Source organism: Symphodus melops (genome assembly GCF_947650265.1).
Source record: "Symphodus melops genome assembly, chromosome: 11".
Lineage (NCBI taxonomy): Eukaryota > Metazoa > Chordata > Actinopteri > Labriformes > Labridae > Symphodus > Symphodus melops.
Genome location: NC_136701.1, coordinates 3,145,291 through 3,158,877, shown reverse-complemented (window position 1 = coordinate 3,158,877; position 13,587 = coordinate 3,145,291). Strand labels below are relative to the sequence as shown.

General features: G+C 43.1%; 1 long non-coding RNA gene across 1 annotated transcript in view; it reads left to right on the top strand.

The window, feature by feature from the left end:
• The window catches only part of LOC306831439, a 34,964-nt gene that overhangs the window by 1,481 nt on the left and 19,896 nt on the right, over positions 1-13,587 (top strand). The window lies entirely within an intron of this gene.

The window sequence follows — 13,587 nt, the reverse complement described above, 5'->3', positions numbered from 1 at the left end:
TTTACATAAAAACTCATTTTAAACTACAATCACTTAACCAAGAATACAAAACTATGAGAACTATATGTGCACATTGACACAGAATGAGCGTGATTTAAAAATGTGTACGTGACCGCCAAATAATCAGTGAGTATGTTCTTCTTCTTGTCTGTAGTCCTTCACTAAAACAGCTTTTATACACAAGGGGAGGAGCGGGCTGTCCCGTCCATGTAAACACAGCTCTCACAACAACACAGACGGCAGGATTCGAGCGTCTCCCTCATTGTAGGCAGTCAGGACTCAGAGACGCATTCACACAGGACATACTTGATTTCTGATATGTTTGTGTAAAATGTTGCACAGTCTACTTTTAAAGTTTAAGGAAGAAAATATTCAGAATTGCAGATGAATGAGGAATCCCTTCTACTGTGGATCATATCTTTGAACTTGAAGAAACCACAGAGACGGCTGCAGATAAAGATTCCTCAGGTTCATCATTTACAATTTTACCCACAAAAACATTTGCCGCTCGTGTTTTTCGCTGGTTATAATCTTTGCAAAATCTGTGTACTTTAATACAGTTTAGATTTGTTTAAAACAAACTACTCATCCGATACGACTCCTGTGAAATTACTCATTTGATTACAAATCAATGCAATTGTTTTTCTTTCCAACTTAAACAGTCTTCTGATACCCACAAAGAAGCCTCATATCTTACAACATACCAACTCAGCCTCCTTTAAACAGTTTCCAGCAGTGCTGATTCTATTAAAGAGGTTATATTTCTATAATGTCTGCCTTTACATTGTGCAGCCGCTGTATGCGAGTATGAAGTGGGCCGTTGTGGTGAAAGGAGGTTAATGTACTATGGCTGTTAGAGCTGTTCCCAGCTCTATTCGCCGCCCTGTAATTGTGTTATTGCACCATAGTATTGTCAGAGGAGTTGTTCTGCCCCAGTCAGACACCGGAGCCAAGTCTTTGGAGGGAGGTTAACTTGACATATAAATTGCTATCTGCCAAGATGAATGGAGCTCGGCTGAGAGCAGATGAGGAGAGCCGTGCCCTGACATTGCTTCTGACAGACTCCGTATATCCCCCGTCATCTTTCTGCCTTCCGCTCTCTGAACACGGTGCCAGCTGCTGCCTCCTCTGATGTCTTACTGGAGCTGCCAAGATTCACTGCTAGAAATGTCCCATCTTGAGTACATGCATGTGCGTATGTGCCAAGATAAATCAGAGTAATTCACTAATTTCTTTTTTACGATCTGGGACATTTATGTGATGAAATAACGATGAAACAACTTGCACAACATAAAACATCTTTAAACTTTCCCTCGAGGACACGTCTGCGAACCTGTTGATGTCATCAATGGCATCATAAGATCTTCTTGCACACGCTTGCTTTATTCTTCTGATACATTATTGACTTAATAAAGTGCCATCAGGTGAGAGGAAGGGTTTGAATATTCCTTTATTATACAAACAATTCACCTTATTTCCATATCTTTCTGTACATCAAGGTACTGTCGGCTCCCAGCTTGTGATAGTGTTAGCTGTTAGCATCATATGCACTATGAGGGTAAAAACACTGATGTCAGAGCTGCCGTTTTCTTTTGCTGCATCGGTGTTTTTAACCAGCAGTTGCCTGTGACCTCAAGTTATCTGAACAGGGTCATTAGACCACGTTGTGCAGAAGGTTTTTCTGCAGTTATCAGTGCAGGAGTCCCATTTCATCACTCCATATTGACTTGAACACCCCATGCACATTAACAACGCCCCTCCTCTGCACCTATCGCTGACCTCAGAGCCTTGTCCATCCTGTCAATCAAACTACTCCTGAGTGAATCGTCACAGAGGAGGAGACAATCCTCACCTCGGTTCTCTGGACTGCGTATTTATTATTTCAGCCTCTACACGACCATGAGACTAAACCACACGCACAACAACACACTGAACAGCAAACATATTTTCAATAAATGAGTGGCATCTAAGAGAGAGAGAGAGAGAGAGTCTCTTAAATGCACAACTATAGAAGCATCTTTAGGTCTTGAGACTGCCAATCATTTACCTCCTTCACATACTGTACATAGCAAGAAAAGTAGGAGAAAAAATGTGTAGGATTTCTTACCTGGAAGGTCAGAACATGCTAATTTTAGCCATCAAGATCATAGCAGACCCTCTGCACCCCCTTTGGGTGACTAGAATGACCAGGAGGAGGACTGAAAGAGGAATCTTCCTTTGGAGGATTCTGATCCTGTATTTGATCATAGACCTTAAAGAATATGCACTTAACCTTCACAGAGTTTAATGGCATCAGGTGTGCAGTGAGTGTGTTTGTGAGTTATTAGATAGCGTTAAAGCTGAGCCCACACATTATTATGACATCACATATTTCCTTGAAACAAGATGTGCCATACAGTATAATTGAAAAATGAGCCAACATTAATTGTACATTTTTTGAATAAGATTAGAATTTTTTATTTAGTCATTTTAGAAATGAGAAAAGTCCTAATACTTAATCCTTTTATTTGTGTATATTTAGCTTTAAACCAGAGCTGTCGGTGTTAACTAATCACTATTAATTAGGTCTGAAATTAATGCATTAATTGTTTATAAATCTTAAATTAATTTCATGTTATTTTGTCCCTTTAGGCTCACCGTAGATAGTGATGTAAAAGAAGGACACTGCTGCATCTTTGAATGTCTTATTTCACTTTAACAAACTCAGACAGCTCAGCTGACAAATCCAAAGTCATATACTGTATATGTTCCTTTGAGCTGTTTGACCTCGCTTTAGGATCTCTAACCACTTCCTGTTTCTGGGTTTAATTTCACATCCTAACCTTCAATCTACAAGAAGGGTCCTTATATTATTTCAAAATAAAAGCACACATTAAACACAAAATACTCCTTCAGCATGAAAATTCAAAATAAAAGCCCAACAGTTTTTAAATGCAAAATAAGTCTTCCTTTCACTAGTTTATATGCAGCTTTGTTTATTTGAATTTTAAAAGGTGCAGTAAAAGCAGAGTAGGGTTTCTGGCACAAACTGCAAAGCTGCATGGAGAGTGAAAGGCTTGAAGAGGTCAAGAAGCTCCTAGCACACTGTGACCCTGATGAAGTTCACAAGCTGAAACACGGCACTCTAATCAAGTTAATAAAGTTGATCTTCATGCTGGAGCTCTCTGACCTCTTCAATTGTAAAGCACAATCCAAGCTGTTAAGATGACCTCATATAAATGAACAAGTACATCACTATCTGAAGGGGCGACAGTATAATTCACATAAATATATTTTTATAGCTTTCCATACACACGAAAATTTGAGTGTTACTGCGTGCGTCAAATATCACCTCAGTGCTTCCCTTTTATAATGTCTGCATCATAAAGACTGAACTGCAAAGACACTGAAGGACACATACGCACACATGTACTTCCCTCAGTGGCCAGCAGGTGGTGCTGTGACATAAGTGATGGAAGGAAGCTTAAACAAAGCTTTTATTAATTCCTTCAGGAGCACTCAGAAAATGTATCACCCTGGCTATAACTGTGTCTTAATGACGTGAATGATTTATATGTATTAACTAATTCAATATGAACAATAGTCTGACTGTTGTGTATTTTACACATGGGAGACCCTCGCACGTGTCTCTGGTTAGGATTGTCTGGATTTAATCAGACATCCCAGATTATCTAATTGGACTGGTTCACTAAACGACTGGAGGTCTAAAGGAGCTGCAGATAGACTTTCAGAGCTGATGCATTTCTCTGCTCTTTTTTTCCATCCTTGCAGCATGATGGCGGCCGCCAAGGTGAAAGAAAAGGTGACCTCTGTGTCTGCTTATTCAGAACATGCCCTTCCAAGCCTGTCCTCCTCCCCCTCTCCATGTTACCATCCAACAACAGACACGGCTTCACACGTGTCGGTTTTTTTCCCCTTTCATGGATGCTCTTCTTCCCTCCTGCCACCAAATAAAAAATAAATAAATAAAAAAAAAACAGCCTTATCGTCCACGGCATGGCCCCTCGGTTGTCAATCTGATCGATGTGTGGAGGCTGGATTCAGGCCGCTGCATTAGCTGTGCAGTCTCCGAGCCGCTCAGCATGGATACACATCGCTGCGCACATCTTGTTGCAGCAGTTGGTGTAATTGTTTTGTTATTGCTGTTCATACTGGTTGTCCATTTAAATGTTCACATAACAGCGACCTGCTTTTGTGCTCACCGGTACATTTGTTCCGAGTCATTGTGACGAGCAACTCAGTGGATTCACCTGGAAAAGATACACATTGATGTAGAATAGAGTGGTTAAACTTGTAGGATGCATGCTGAAAAAGTGAAATGAATGTTGTCAGTTTTAAAGGCACATTGTGATCACATCTACGTAAAAGCAGGACAAAGTTTACCGCCTATCTAGTGGCGTTCATTCCCTGCGATCAGTGCACCTGTACATGTAGACATAATTAAACAGCTGCCTGATGATTTCTGTTCTCCAGTATGTTCTTCTCTGATCTTTTGATAATGTTGTGAATCACTTGAACTACACGTAACATTGATAAAAAGACAAATATTCTCTTGTAGCTTCGTCAAGCAGGCTCTGATGCTTCGTCCACTACTTCCACGCCGTTCTTTTTATGCCACGACTTGCCCGAGGAGACCCCCCCCCCCCCCACCTCTGTCTGACAGGGGTAGTCTCCCGCTGTGAGGTGCATGTGTGAACAACCAGATCAGGACGATTTCAGGGGCAGCTGTCTGAAATTCTCTAGAAATGTTCAAAGGTGCATAATGTAAAAATGTTTTGTTTGTTTTGTTGGACTTGAACCCTTCTTGAGCTGCATGGTGGTGCAGTGTTTAGCACTGTTCAAAACTAGAAGGTCCATGGTTCAACCCCCCCCCCCCCCCCCCCCCCCCCATGACAGTTCCTGCCTGTGTGGACTTTGCATGTCCTCCCTGTGCATGCGTGGGGTCTCTCCCACACTCCACAGACATGCTCGTTAGGTAAACTGACCCTAAGTTGACTGTGGGAGCGAATGTGAGTGTGGCTGGTTGTTTGTCTCTATTTGTCAGCCCTGTGATTGACTGGCAACCAGTCCAGGATCTACCCGGCCTCTCGCCAAATGACAGCTGGGATCGGCTTCTTGGCTGTATGCTTCCTTCAGTCTCAGCATTTAGCGATCACCTGTGGTGGTAAAAGTGAAGAAAGCTGTGTATAAAGCATCAAAATAAACTCAAACACAGGTTAGAATTTCAAATAGCATTCCTTTAAGAGCTGCTGTATTTTGTATTGATGGCATGTAATAGCTCAGCAGAGGTCCACCTCCTCCTCCTCCTCCTCCTCTCACTCCTGCTCGTTGGAGGCCAAAAGCCTGCGCCGCTGTGCCAGTCCTAATAAATCCTCCGCTGAGAATGGCGGCGGCAGCAGCAGGCCTGCATTCTTCAGGAGCCAGCACTTCCCCTAATCTGCCCCGGAGATGGAGCAACAGTTGGCCCTGCTGTTGGGGAAAAGAGAGGAAGGGGGGGGGGGGGGCTCCCTGGTGACAGGAGCATGACGTGTTTGCAAAAACACAGGGAATGTTGGAATTGGATCTCACTCCTCCTTCAGTGGGCTCTTGTAGAGATGCAGAAGCTGATTTTGGCAGATGTTGCCTGTGCTTAACATAGCAACAAAAGAAAGCATTACCCTACCTGTAACACTTGTTTTCCGTGATGTTCAACACTTTGATCCCCTCTGTGTGTGTGTGTGTGTGTGTGTGTGTGTGTGTGTGTGTGTGTGTGTGTGTGTGTGTGTGTGTGTGTGTGTGTGTGTGTGTGTGTGTGTGTGTGTGTGTGTGTGTGTGTGTGTGTGTGTGTGTGTGTGTGTGTGTGTGTGTGTGTGTGTGTGTGTGTGTGTGTGTGTGTGTGTGTGTGTGTGTGTGTGTGTGTGTGTGTGTGTGTGTGTGTGTGTGTGTGTGTGTGTGTGTGTGTGTGTGTGTGTGTGTGTGTGTGTGTGTGTGTGTGTGTGTGTGTGTGTGTGTGTGTGTGTGTGTGTGTGTGTTGGAGAAAGCAGGAGAAGAGAGGAAGAAACTCTAGAGAGGCACTGGACAAGGAAATGTCTTACAGATGTGTGCACCAACGTGTCAGCCAAGACATTTTTTGCTGCTGCAGAAAAGAACATAAATCCATGTCGTAAACGGGCTGAGAGGTTTCATATGAAGTCGTTGAAATGTCTTTGCATCTCTTTAGCTCTTTAGCTTCCTGTTAGCTTTCCATGAAGGTGATTAACACACTGATTGTGCGACGGACCAGGTCAATACGCTGGGTTTTGTCTACTAATACAGCTGACACAGCGGTGTGCGGTCTTTATAGGGATCAGGCCTCCTTGAATGAATTCCTCTCTGCTGGTTTCTAGTTTCAATTGATTGCTTTAATTTGTCCTATAATGAGTAGGATGCCTCCTGCCTGCAATTAGTGCATGTGTGTGTGTGTTTGTGTGTACTGGTGGGCTGTGTTTAATTACTGCAGTGGATTGATGCTGTGTGGCCCAGCAGGAGGAATGGGAGGATCCTCGACACCTCTGTCCGCCATGATTCACGGCCAGAATTTTACACGATGCCTCTCTGTCTAATGAAACTGCCAGATTAACACAATCCTCGTGTTTGACCTCATGAATGGAGCTCATTTGGGCTGGGTTTGGGAGTTTGTGGGAGTAAATGAGGACAAAGTGTGTTGGGAGAAAACTCTGCATAAACATTTTTTTTTAAATCAAATAATCTGAATTTAACTTTAGCTGGAGATCTGGGATCTGTTACACAAAGTGAGGGGATGCTCGCTCACCTCTGAATGAACTCCAAAAATACCTGCAACGGGGCGAGCTGCTCTCATTGGATGATATATATATATATATATATACTGTATTTATAATCGTAGTGGATCTTGACAAATATTTGCCGTTTCATGTCTTTCAATTGATTCACGTCTGTTTGTCAGAAACTTTTTTTTTTTCATGTGCTGCTGCTGCAAGAAAGAGTTTTGTATTCTTAATGTTTCCTCCTGGTTAAATAACAAAGACATGAACTTAGATGTTGGAGCAGCTGCGGCTCAGATGGTGGAGTTGGTCGTCTCAGCCACATGTCCAATGTGTCCTTAAGTAAGTCACATAAGCTGCTCCCACGTCTTTGTCCATGGTATCTGAATGTGCATGTAATACTTTATAATAATAACTTTATTTTAAATGCTTTAATATTAATTCATACTGATGGGCACTGTAGATAGCAGCCTCTGTCATCTGTGTGTGAATGGATAGGAGTAGGAGTTTTTAAAAACTGGCTGCATCACTACTTTTTGGCATCTGAAGTATAAACCACTCGCTCCCACATCCGTGAGGCCTTTCATCGCCTCACTGTCCATCTCCATGTCCCCCCCCCCCCCCCCCCGCCTCCCACATCTAAAAGTTTAAAAGTTTTGTCGTAGGAGTTAAAAGGGGTCACCGCGTTCAGAAGTGAAAAGCGAAAGTGTCGAAAAAAAGTAATTGCTCTTCAGGTTAGAAACTAAAATAATCACTTTCATATACAGAGTGTTTCTGTGTCACGATCACGAGGATGAAAACATTTTTGTCCTTTTTGTCCATGGCCATAATTGCTTCCAGGTTTTAGGAAAGGATCGTGTTTGTGTTATCTGGGTGTTGTTTAGTGCAACATTTTGAGCGTGTGCAGCAGAACCAGAGGAGGATGATCAGACTCTGAAAACAAGACTCTGGTGGAAACCTGCATAGAGACCTCCAGATGGTAGACTCAGATCAGAGGAGCTGATGTCCTCAGCATAATGAAAACAAAATTCACCCTCAGACATCCTCCCTCCGTCTCTCATTTGTTTCCCCATCACTCTGTTTTGTTTAATAAAATCATGCTGGCTCATCAGCAGAGGAGGCCGGGCGTCTCCTCTCTCTCTCTCTCTTTCTCTCCGAGCGGAGCAGCAGCAGCAGCTCCCTCGGGGCCTGATGGAGGATGTGGAGGTGGTGGTGGGCTCGGTTCGACTCGACGTGCCGGTCTGTAGTGAATGCAAATGAGGCTCTGCTGTCTCTGATATACTCTCTCTCTCTCTATACACAAGCACTAACTCCATCACTCTGTTTCTCATTGTCTCTCGTCCCATCTATCTCAAGGTCCTGAAGGTGCACACAGCCTTCCCCACCTTTGTTTAAATCATGATAACAAGGTGCACTAAGTCCTCAGCTGTCCCACACGCACGCGCACACACCCAAAAACTGTGGCTTCATTACACCACAGGCATGCAGATTACCAGAGGGTGTTTCTATTTGGATATCATGATACGACAGGCCTCCTGATACAAAATAACTGATTGCAAAATGTGCCGAAGTCATGACTTTCCCTGTTCTCAAAGCTGGAGAGCTGGAAAATCAGAATGAGGATCGGAGCGTCCACAAAAGAAAGTGAAAATGGGACTGTTTTCACTCTTGAGCCTTGAACTTCAGCTAAAGGGGAGGTCACTTTGAAACCAGACGCAACATACTTGGCAAGGGTTTGGTGCTGCATGGCAGCGAGGAGTTGACAAATAAGTGCACAGGCTTTGCCAGTGGCTTATTCATTAGCAAGACACCAAGCAGTTTAGCCATAGCGCTTCCTGCTAAATTATATTTGATATGAATGTTGTGGAAATTTTGAAGACTGTGCACAGTTTGTTCTGAGGGCTCAGATTTGTTAACTGGGGCACCGTTTTGTGAATTCTGCACGTAGATTCGACATTTGGCACTCATTCTGTCTCAACAGACTTCAAATCCGAAAGGCAAGAACATGGGCACATTGGTAGGAATGGATTTACCAACTAGGCCCCGACTGAATCAAATCTGAATTAGTTCAAATCTGAACTATCAGTATCATCTAATTTGATCTCAAATATTCGCCGATATTACGAGATTTGAAGAGGGTGATGTATAGATTGCTGACGCATAAACATTCAGTTATTTTCCAGTGCAGTGACCATCTTGTCTTCATTATAAATCATTTGTTTGACTGAATTTGTGGGATAAACACAATAAATGTGAGGATCTATCTCTAAAGATGGAACATAGATCAAAGAAAGATATCGGCTGCAGAGTTTTCTCTTCCTAATATCAATATTTATATCGGCCCCAAAGTCACGTATCGGTCGGGCCCTTAACAAATGTTTTTTATTTTATTTTAGCAGACTCGCTTTGATACCAAATCTCTGGTGGGAGAGTGAGTCCACCATTGAATGAAATGTACCGACTTCAGGAGCGGCTGTGAGCCAAGCTGCTGCCTAAATAACTTTCAGCAGACAGCAGGACGACTTCACGTCCCAAGGTGTATCGAAACAAGGACTGAAACGTTCACTTCAGATTACAGGAGTTACTTTCTCACCAGTCCTGGATCAGCTCCGCCTGCTTTTATCGTCTAAAACCAAACGACCCTCTGGTGCATAAATAACTGTTATCGGTATATGAAAAATATTATAAACTTTGCGCGATTGTTTACGCCTCATTAAGAAGCAACTTTGATTATTTGTTCACAAATCTTTTATCTCACGTGGGCTTAACCTCCACCTCAGTTTAATTATCTCCTGACTGTTTCATGCTCATTTGAAGTGTAGAGCAGCTTTTTAATGATGTCGTGTGTTTGATCGCTCTGCAGCTCTCTCCACCAGTCGGATGGATACCGTTTGTTTTTCTCACTCATTAAGCAGATAATCTTATGTTGATTGCGATGAGCTAATTACAATGGCCACTGCAGGAGTTTTCTGCACAGCGAAGAATAAAACAGCCGTGCAGGTAGAGCTGGAGTGCTTTTATCACAGCCGTCCCGCTGCTCTGCCATCCACAGTCTCTTTATAATCCTCATAAATATTATTTATTGTTTCAAGAAGCAGCCTTATAGCTGTTTTATTCGCTGCAGACTTGATGGACCTTGCTTCAGAATACATTTTAATAAGCTGATCCTCCCGAACCTTTGTGCCCTTGGAGACCAAAGTAAGAATCAGTTTGATCAACTATTTATGGCCTGCATGGCTCGTGCAACACATCAAGATATGAAAAGCCTTGTTTTTCCTCCAGCTGCTGGTTATTGAAAACATACATAATAGTCTTAAGAGCTGTTTATGAGTTAAACTGAAGTTAAATGACGTGTAAGAAATAAAAGATAATGTAGAGATGGTTTTTTTTCTGCTGCTGCTCATACTTTTATGGCCGTTGTGTGTGGGAAACCTTGTGATTTGAAGCCTTAATTTGAGGCACAAGATCGTCAAGGCTTCACGAGAAGTCGAGTCAGCTGTAAAATATGATCCCGTCCTTGTGCAGAGTGTACGCTCCTCCACGCAGCGCTCTCACAGGCTGCAAAATGAACGCAAGTGACCTCCAGCCAGATCTCGCTGCTGCCCCTCCACGAACATCGCTCGTGCAAAATGAAAAAGTGTAAGTAAGGGAGAGACTTTAAGAAGGAGGGGATGGAGGACGAGGCTGCCCTCGGTCAGGATTGAGAGACTGTAGGGATGTAAAGACTCTTGACTTTGAAAAATGAATCTCAATAACGTGGTGAGCCTCAGCGGCTGCAGAGCGAGATTTAGAAATTGAGGAGGCACCACCGCCTTTTAATTTGGAGGTGTGGAAGCATTTTGGCTTCCCCGAGACAGAAAATGAAAAGAGGTGAGAAAATAACAGACGAGAAAAAAAAAACTGCAAATATTGCAAGAAGACGGGGAACTACACAAAAAACAACCAACATGAAGCAGCATTTAATCAACAGGACAATAAAGCTCCGATTACCTCCTCCTTGTTGAAAGAATCAAAACATTAAACATTAACATTTGTGAGTTTACATCCCTAAGACACAGTGATAGAAAGCTAAATAATAGGTATGAACTGAGCAGTAACATGGGCCTCTTTACTTCGGTTCTAGATCATGATTTTATATCGAGTAGCAACTTCTGGTGCTCAAAGTGCAGAAAACTTCAATCAATCAATCAATCAATCAGTCTTTATTTATATAGCGTCAATTCATAACAGGCGTTATCTCAAGACACTTTACAAAAGCAGGTAAAGGACCTTACTGTTTGTTAACATTAACAAAAGAGCAGGTAACAAGACCATGCTCATTGTTATGTTTACAAAAAGCAGGTAAAGGACCTTACTGATGGCTATATTACAAGAGCCCAGCTTAATCCGTCATGGCGTGGCAAGAAAAAACTTCCCTTTAACAGGCAGAAATCTTCAGCAGACCCGGGCTCATGACGGAACAGCCATCTGCTAAACTGTGCTGGGCTTGAAAATGGGATGGGGGAGATGGGACAAGATGCAGAAAGAAGAATAGGATGGGATAGGTTGGGGGGGGGGGGGGGGGGGGGGGGTCTGGGCAGGTCATCCTCGGGGGGGGGGGGGGGTTGTTTGGGCAGGCCATCCTCACCAACAGTCCCAAGGAACCTAAGAGAGCTCAAAAGGAGAGAAAACTGCAGTTCCTCAAGTGTCCTGTGTCTACAGCTCACTCATCTGAATTTACAAAAACGAGAGAGGCGGAGAACATATTAGTCCCGTTGTGTTTCTATAATACATATAGTAGAAAGAACTTTTAACAAGTGCTGTACCATAATCATGGCTCTGAGTGAGTAAAAAAAACAACCTAATGCCACATGATGTCATGTTGTCATGGTTACAGAGAAGTCCAAAGTGTTGTCCCATTGGTACTGAATAATTGCGAGCCATCCAGCCTCGTGTAATCAGTCAGGTTACAGATGACGTCAATTATCTGAGCTCCGAGTTTAAGGAGGAAAAATTGTGATTCAGTCCATGTGCGGAGACTATAGTCCTCCAAGCGGACAGCCTGGGTTCAAATCCAACGTGTGCTTTCTTTCCCCTGGCACGGGACTCACCAGCACCATGATCGGAGGCTATGGTCCTCTTCGCAGCTGCCGTGGGTTCAAATCTGACTTTGTCCCTTTAGCTGCCTGTCATCGCCTTCTCTCTCATTCCAACACTTCCTGTCTAACTTCAGCTGGCCCATCCAACAGAAGAAAGGACAAGAAGTAAAACAGGCAAATTGAAACAAACTTAAAGCCGAGCAGTAAGTAGAGCCTAGAATAAGGAAGCTTGACAAATGCTTATTCTGTTGTGTGTGTCTTGTTGTAATATCTTTACTCTCTCTCTAAATCCTCCACAGAGAGCCTCCTCTGTTGGAGCAGAGTTATTATATCTGTTTTTTTTAGTTTTTTTTTAATCTCAGTGTGTAAAAACGCTCAGCTGTCATCTTCTGTTTGTCCTCCTGGAATGAGTGCGATTATTTCAGGACATCCAGTCCATTTGGGGAAGTCGTCCTTCTCACCACTGTACCCTCTTAAGACAGACGTTTCCAACACCTCTCCATTTCCTATTCTCTACGCGATCCGTCTTTGTCCATACATTTCTTTCCCTGTAATGATTGCTGCTGTTGCCCTTGGCCTCAGCTGTGGTGGCAGATACCTCAGAGATAACAGCTTACTCTCTCCTCCTCCTCCTCCTCCTCCTCCTCCTCCTCCGCACTCCTCAGGGACAAACACACACTGATGCTCCTGGCCCTGGAAAACTCTCCCGTTCGTGCAGATTAAACTATAATAGATAACAACTACTTAGTGTATTATATTGTTAGATGAATCACTTTAACTAGAGGAGAATTGGAAAGCATCCCGGTAACTGAAGCACAAGGGTAATTCTTTTATACAGGTTTGATGCAGGTGAGCTGGTTGTGTAAAGGAATGCAGCGCAGCTTTATAAATACTCGGAGGTTGAGTGTGTTTGCAAATGAGCCCACACAGCAGAAATTGAGCGAAATAAACGTGTGTGTTCACCTGTTTGTGTGTGTTCTCTCGCCCTGGCTGTGTTTGCGTAAGCTGAATGTTGTTGTTGCCTCTGAGACCGTCCAGCGCCTCCAGCTGTGGGCTTTAACCCAAACCACTGAGGGCTGTGTGACCCAACACATCACACACACACACATAAAAACACACATGCATGCATCTTCAAACACACATCTTGAGCTGTAATTTATGCAATCACTTCTCTTCATTTACATACATTACCATAGATCATACGTGCGGAGGCTGCTTACAAGGTCACTGCTGAAGCGCTGCCTCCTGTTTAAATTGGAGGATCACATATATTATTGCTGTAACAGACTTTGATTCATTTCGGGAGCTGCTGCCTGAGGTGTCTGACCCTAGAGCACTATCTATAGACTGTACACCAGGAGTTGGCATAGCTTCAAAGCCAATAGAAGTGCCTGACGCCTTTGTAATGGCCAGCAGGGGGCCACTTTACTCGTTTAAAAAAAGTCTTATAGTGTAGTTTTTTCGTTGATTTATTTCCTCAGTTATTTTTCCTTGATAAATTTATCATCTCAATCTTAGGTTTTTATAAACCCCTGCAAAACAGCATAGTAGTGTTTTGATAAATGATGGTCTCTTTAGAGGAAAAATAGACCATAAAAAATGTTAAAAATGTGAGTGTGGCTACCTGTCAGTGACAAGTCCCCGTCATATTAACCTGTTAACCAGCCATGCAAATAGCTAACTGCCATCTTATCCATTTTTGGGGGTTGCGGTGGTAGCAGGCGCTATAAGTCAACCCAGACTTCCCT